This window comes from Populus alba, chromosome 10 (genome assembly GCF_005239225.2).
Source record: "Populus alba chromosome 10, ASM523922v2, whole genome shotgun sequence".
Lineage (NCBI taxonomy): Eukaryota > Viridiplantae > Streptophyta > Magnoliopsida > Malpighiales > Salicaceae > Populus > Populus alba.
In genome coordinates this window covers 3,115,840-3,122,836 of record NC_133293.1, presented here as the reverse complement: position 1 = coordinate 3,122,836, position 6,997 = coordinate 3,115,840, and positions in this window count along the sequence as shown.

Genomic DNA, 6,997 nt, shown 5'->3' with positions numbered 1-6,997 from the left:
CAAACAGGCAAAGGGCAGCAGAAGGAAGCCGCCATCAGCTATCACTCATATAAGGACCACCAGCCCAAACGTTCCAGCAAGAGGTGCTGGAATGTGACACCAAATCAAAGACCCAATACATGGGCCACACCATCAGCAAGCCACACCACCAGGAGGTAAGCTTAGACAAGCATCAGCTACTCCAAGATGAGCAACCAATTATAGCCAGCATAAGAGATAAACCAAAGCGGCAAACCAGCAGAAAGCAGACCCTTTGCTCAGCACTACAATAGGACCATATCTTTGGGGAGAGAACCTCACCCTCACCGTAATGAGTTCCTACCAAGCAGGCAAAGGGCAGCAGAAGGAAGCCACCAGCAACTACAATCCTTATGATGACCGCCAGTCCAAACATTCCAGCAAGGAGTGCTGGATTATGACACCAAAGTCACACCAACCGGGAGGCAAGCTAAGACAAGCATCAGCCACTAAGCTGATAATTAGAGAGCCTCCACCCATAGTGAAGACCATTGTCAACCAAGCTGCGTACAGCACTAACACATAGTTCTCCTGAGTGATCACTGCTACAAGCTGATAATTCTCCAGATCAAGCACGTCATCACCAATGAGGGCAAACCAACCAGCCAGGATATACGAGCTGGAGCATAATTAAAAAGGCAAAAAGCAAAAGCTTAACAAAAAGGACAATATCCCAGGGCAGTCAGGTTACCCGACCAACCCATTCAAAAACACATTGACCAACTACCAGAGACCAGGCCATCGGTCAATCAGCAGGGACAACAGGATGAAGAAACCAAACATAGGCTTACCAACAATCCAGACAGAATGCTCACCCTACGGAAAGAGACAAGCTCCATTTGCTTCGGTAATCAATCATCGTGGAAATACCATCACCATTTAGAAAACGCCATGTTAAGTAGACATGGCAACCTAAAGTAATCAACGCCTCTAGCAACCCAAACAACAGCAGGAAACCAGAGGCAGAACAGAATGAAGACAATAACAACAACCGAAAGAAGAGGGTAGAACCCTCTAGCAAACTAGGAAAATTGTTACTTACACCCAATAGCGTCAGCAGTTGAAGCACCTAGAAGAGAAAGACCCCAACAACGGTAGCCCAGAGAATCTGTTCGCAAGCACGAAATGGAAAATTTGTATCATTGTGGTGAGAAAATCTTCCTCTAGATCCCTCGCCAAGAAGAGGATCTTGATCATAAAGTCAGAACCCATAATCCCGTCCCAAGAGCAGGACCCACCAGCTAGGGTTCCAAGGGGTGGCAATGCTGCAAGATGTGGGAAAACAGTCTCTGCCCTAGATCCAACACAGACATCACGCCAAAAGACCCATCAGCAAAGTAGGTGAGGGCTGGGTATTTGTGATTTGGAGGGGATAAGCCAAAAGGAGCTTGATATGAAAAGGATACTCCAAGTGCCAAAACCGGGTGTTGAAGAACCAAAACTTCCCTTGGAGGTTAATTCGAGAGAAGAGACAAAATTGTAGGTTCACGATGGCCTCATAGAGACCAACAGAGAAAGATACCCGTGAAGAAGTAGTCTTCAATCGGGTTCTCATGAGCTGCTACTACTACTATTATTGTTATTATTAGTATTCGTATTAGTATTACTACCACTACTAATAATTATTGTTGTTGTTGTTGTTGTGTTGTTATTGTTATTTATAACTTATATAGTTAACCTCTCTATGGTTCGACCCCGGTCTTGCCGAGTTATTTATTACTTTGACACTCCTACACTTTTGGCGCCATTACTGGGGAGGTAAATTCTTGTATATAAATTATAATATTTAATTTAATTTATTTTCTATTTTCACTTTTCATTTTATCTAACTTTTGTTTCCTTTGTTTTGTTTTGTTTCTTTTTCTTCTCTTGTCTTTTCTTCGTTTTATTCTCTTCTTACACGTGCATGAGAGTTTGGTCACGCACATTAAATGGTCAACTTTGTAGGGTATCCTCATCATTTTCAAAAAATATGGCCGAAGAAGATAATCAATCGCTTCATAATGAGAATAATGAGAATAACCGTATGAGAACACTTAGAGACCATATAAATCCCATAAGAACAAGTGCACCATCATGCATAGTTTTCCCTTTTGATGCATCCCATTTTAATTTTAAGCCAGGCATTATTCAACTTTTACCTTTTTTCATGGCTTAGACCTAGAAAATCCATACTTGCATTTAAGGGAATTTGAGGAGGTCTGTAATACCTATAATGAGTCAAATTGTAACATGAACACCATTAGATTAAAGCTTTTTCCTTTTTCATTAAAAGATAAAGCTAAAACATGGTTACAAAATTTGAGACCAGGATCTATTCGTGCTTGGGATGAAATGCAACAACAATTTTTAAAGAAGTTTTTTTCATCTCACAAAACAAACTCTTTCAAAAGATAAATCATTACTTTTACTCAAAAGCCAGGAGAAACATTTTACCAATGTTGGGATAGGTATCGAGACTTGCTTAATAGTTGCCCTTATCATGGTTTTGAAACATGGAGATTGGTTTCACATTTTTATGAAGGTTTAACACCTAGAGATAGACAAATGGTTGAATTGATGTGCAATGAAACTTTTGAAGATAAAAACCCTAATAAAGCAATGGAGTACCTAGACTTACTAACCGAAAATGCTCAAAATTAGGACACCACAAGTACTTATAAGGCACCAAGTAAAACTCAACCTTATACATCCAGTGGAGGTATGCACAACCTTAGGGAAGATCATGACCTCTAAAGCCAAGTTTGCATCTTTAGCTAGGAAAGTCAAAGCACTTGAATTGAAAAAGAGTGGTCAATTAAAATCCGTTCAAGACATTGTGTGTCAAATCTGTGAAACCAATGAACACTCAACAAATGATTGTCCAACTTTGCCTTCTTTTAGGGAATGCCTCCATGAACAAGCACATGCTTTAAACAGTTTCCAAAGGCCCAACCATAACCCATACTCACAAACGTATAACACTGGTTGGAGAAATCACCTAAATTTTAGTTGGAAGAGTGATAGCAACAATGCACAAACTTCATAGCCACCGTTTCAAGCACACAATAATTTCCAAAATTCTCATGGATATGCACCTCCTTATGCCCCCCTCCTAGAAGAAATCTTGAAGAAATATTGCATGCATTCATTGATGCGGGCCAGCCCAGAAACACCAGCAAGGACCCATTACATGTTCCAAATGGACTAATGACTCGGTCCAAGACAAAGACATTGAAAGACGCATTGAATGCATTGGTTTTGAAGGTTTTCACCAAGTCAGAATTGGAAGGTCCGTTGGAGTATCAAGAGGAGATCCTAGTACATCTTATCCATGTGCAAGAGAGGTCCAATGCAACCTTATTTGGGTCATGAGATGAGGACAGCAAAGGAAACAAAAGAATCCTACTACAACTTGGAAACAACATGGTGGCTACCTTTTCCTTTTGTGTCTAGGATTAAGGGACTACATGGAAGGCTATAAATAAGCCTTCAATCAGTTCTGTACTATTTTAGTTCATTCTCTTCTTCTCATGGCAGAACATGGATTTAATATTAGGGGCTTTATTTTATTTTGTTAGCTCCAGCCCAAGGCTTGTTTGGGCTTAATTAATATTTTATTTTAAGCTAGGATCCAAGGCTTGTTTGAATGAAGTTATGGGCTTTTCAGTTTAGGGTTTTGGGCCAGTTTTGAGTGGACCTCATATAAGTCCACATAAGGGGTCCATTAGGGTTAACTTTTCTAGAACTATTTAAACTCATGTAGGCCAAACTTTCGGCAGCTTTGATGATTATTATTATGAATTTTTCAGTTTTAACGTGTGAGAGTGATTCTTGCATTCTTCAGTTCTTGAACGAACTGAATCTGACTTATCGAAGATTAACTAGCTTCGTGGCGTCATTCTACTCATTCCAATAGTGTTGGTGCCTTGGGGTAGGTTTCCATTGTGTCACACTCATATCAGACCTATTTCGGATTTCCGAGATTAGATCTCAATCTTGATTGTGGGTTGTGTGACCACGTGACCACGAGGTTCGCATCATTCATTGTAAAGCAAGAGACAATCAACACTTAACTTGCTCAAAGCATGACAAATTTTAGAGATACTCTTGTAAAATTAACATCTGCACTTTGTTTTCAAGAGAAAGGTAAGTTTCCATCTCAACCACAGCAAAATCCAAAGGGGCAATACATTGCAAATGCAAGTAGTTCTCGAAGCTAACACATGGATCAAGTCAAATCAGTCATCATTCTTCGTAGTGGTAACATTATTGAAAAACCCACTCTTGAACTTTGTGAGAAAGATGAAGAGTCTATCTCTGAGGGTAAGGAAGAGGTTGAACCTGAACATTGCAAAGAAAAGGCTGATTCCCCGCCAGCACTCCCATTTCCTCATGCCATGGCCAAACAAAGGAAAGTCAATCACAACTCTAAAATCTTTGAAACTTTCGAACAGGTAAGGATCAATATACCTTTGTTGGATGCTATTAAACAAGTTCCTTCTTATGTTAAATTTTTGAAAGATCTGTGCACTATGAAGAGTCACACGAGTAGCAAACGAGTCTATTCGAAATATGAACGAAACTGAAGACTCGAATAAAAAACAGAAACAAGATATGAAAAACAATGAAACAACACCCAGATATATTGGATATGATGAAAATAAACTGCAAGAAATGAAAACAACAGAAAGAATCTGAATTTTAAAAGTTGACGCAAAACAGACTCGTTTAGTCGAAATCTGGAACCTATAGTAAATGATGTCCAATTGAGTTAAAATTTCAAATATAGTTCAATATAAATCCAAATAGACAGAATATAAAATTTGATCAATTTACGATAAGGTTTGATATACTGACGCAAAAACATTATAAATCAGACCTGATTAGACCCGAATTTGAACCCAAAGCAAATGATATCCAATTGACCCAAAAATCAATATGTGGTGTGAATAGGGTCCCAGTAATAAATCAAATTTGAGCTCATTCTGAGTAGATTTGGTCAGATTTTCCTTTGTTTAGTTTTCTGCAGTAAAAACAAATAAATGCCTTTCTGAACAATTTTTTTTTTTCTTTTTCTTTTTTTCTCTTCTTTTTTATGCCACTGATATCTTTTGTTCAGGAACCAAATGAAATAACTTTTCTTTTCTTTCTTCTTGTTTTTTTTTTTTTTTTTTCTGATATTGTGCCAAATCAAGAGAAAAAGAAATTGGACACTAAGGAATTTTTGCGGAAATAACAAGAAACGAAAATTTCAGAAGGATATAACCTGATTAATGGAGCCAAGCTCTAATACCAAATGATGCGAACCTTGTGATCATGTGGTCACGCAACCCACACTCAAAGACACCAATTCCCGGAAAGCCAAGTAAATCAGGTTGGATAAGAGTGTGACACAAAGATAACTTGTACCTAGGCACCAGCACTATTGGAAACAGAGACCCCCACCCAACGAATATTGATTCGTAAACGAGAAGTATAAGGATGACACCACGAAGACAGTTGTTCTTTGATAAGTCGTTTTTCAGTTCTTTAGAGAACTATGGAAGGGAGATTATCTCACCAACACACACACACAAAGTGCGGCAAACATGAAGTTCTATTAATCTGAATTGTCTAACTTACATGTCTGATGATGCCTTTATTTATACTGACTCTAGACTTAAATCAATCCTATGGACCCCTTATGTGGACTTATATGATGTCCACTTACAATTAAACCCAAATAATGTAAATAAACCCTAAACTAAGAAGAAAATAACAATAAAATAAATAAATCCGAATTTAATATCCTAAATATGATAGGATCAGATTTTTTGCTTTTTAGAAGTCCCATATAAGCTAGGAGAATCAAATCTTAAGGTGGAATTAATTCTGAAATCTTCTTTCTTTTTTGTAGCTAGGATGAATAAGGAATCCTTGTAAGAAAAGGATTCTGAAACATTTATGAATCCTTGCCACACTTGGAAACGATGTTGCAGCCCATTAAAGATCTTTGTAGAATTAGGAGATTTCCAAAATAAGCTACCACATCCTTTTAGGAAAAGAATCCTAACCAAATAGGAAGTCCACAAGTCAAAAGGAAGTAAATAACAAAACTCGTACAGCCTCTGTTGACCCGTGTTTAGATGTCTTGCTGAACTCCGATTGACATGATATTTGAATTCAATGTAGGAAAACATGTGAGGAGACTCCATGTAAAATTTCAACCCGATCCAATGGTAGGATTGAGAATTATGAATATTGCCGTAAAACTGAATAGTTGCACATTTTACGTCAAATTCCGAATTTGACCTTGCCTGGATCGTATCAGAAAGGAACTTGATTTGTTGTTAACATAAGTTATCACTATGAATACCTGATAATATTTACAAGTATTGGCATTACTCGAATAAGATAATTAATGTAATCATGTTAACAATTATAATCTGATTGGAACCTCCTTTGTGTGTGGTTTCTAGTTAAGTAATAAGAGTTTATATTATACTTGTTTGCAGTACCATTAGTGGATGATCCTCTAACCTTGACATTTGTTTTTATTATTGTTTAATCCTTACATCAATCTTATATCTCAAAGCTTTCTTTATTATTACTATTACTATTATTAATATTAATATCATTACTACTACTACTACTACTACTACTTTTACTATTGTTATTATTATTATTACTACTATTACTACTACTAATTATTGTTGTTGTTGTTGTTGTTGTTATTTATAATTTATATAGTTAACCTCTCTGTGGTTCGACCCCGGTCTTGTCGGGTTATTTATTACCTCGACACTCCTGCACTTGGGAGAAAACATCAAGCTTTTGATCATGTCAGCAGATATATGAATTTAATGACAGTTTGTTTATCTGGATAGATTAATAGAAGTTGAATGATGAATGCTTTGCTTTGTGGAATTTGCAACTTGTTTTTCTATTTTAACGCTTTAATTACTAGGGACTAGTAATAAGCTGGTTGGGGGGTGTGATTAATACTTAAAAGTGCATT